The 881-nt window shown below is 42.1% G+C and overlaps 1 protein-coding gene across 1 annotated transcript in view; it reads right to left on the reverse strand.

The window, feature by feature from the left end:
- The window catches only part of LOC103399985 (kinesin-like protein KIF1A), a 45,864-nt gene that overhangs the window by 12,449 nt on the left and 32,534 nt on the right, over window positions 1-881 (reverse strand).

Genomic DNA, 881 nt, shown 5'->3' on the forward strand with positions numbered 1-881 from the left:
CTGCACTTGCCTTATCCCGTAGCACCCCCCCCCCGCCCCCCCACCGTTCCAGCGCGCCCCGCCAGGGGGTCCCGCCCCACTATTTGAGAAGTACAGCTTTCAAATAAGCCATACATTTAGTGGGTCATAAAATATAGTATCATTAAATCGTCTATTTGAATGTTCTCTCAATGTTCCTTCTAGCTAACAGTCATTTTTTGACAATGTAAATATATGTTAAATATATCTTTATCACGAGCACCTCTAAAGTAGGTTTCCCCTTATTTATTATTACCCTGCATTTAATGTGTGTTTTACAGCATATCAATTCAAAATATAATACAGGTACAACAGTTCATTACTACTCTGGGAAGGAAGTACTGTGATTTAGTACAAGAGGAGGTCAGAGAGGGAAGTTCCAGCACTCAGATCCACGGCAAACACAGTCTAAGGAAAACGCCGTCAATTCAACAGAATCCTGACACAAGAATCCCCGCTTTTTATATCAGGTCATGACATTCATCAATTTCCTCTTCTCTCACTGATCAGCAGTACATGAGGATGTCAAATACTTTTCAAAGGATCAACCCTAACGTTGATGAAAAGGTACGTCTCACTCAAATAAATAAAGACCAAATCCATAAGCCAAAAAAAAAAGCCTTGTAGTTGGTCTGCATAAATTTAATATTATTTTTACTACTGCTTCATCACATTTTTGTGGCTGACCCCTCCTGATATAAAAAACTGGTTTTCAGCAGCAGGATACTGGATTTGACGTGAGTAACCAACCGGGCTTCTGAGCTTTAATAACTGAACAGATAGAGATGGGCGGAGCCGGTAACTGAGCTCGCTCCTGTGCTTCCAGTAGGAAGGAAGCAGCTAAGCCAGCGGCAGACAGGGCG

This window comes from Cynoglossus semilaevis, chromosome 2 (genome assembly GCF_000523025.1).
Source record: "Cynoglossus semilaevis isolate Cse_v1.0 chromosome 2, Cse_v1.0, whole genome shotgun sequence".
Taxonomy (NCBI): domain Eukaryota; kingdom Metazoa; phylum Chordata; class Actinopteri; order Pleuronectiformes; family Cynoglossidae; genus Cynoglossus; species Cynoglossus semilaevis.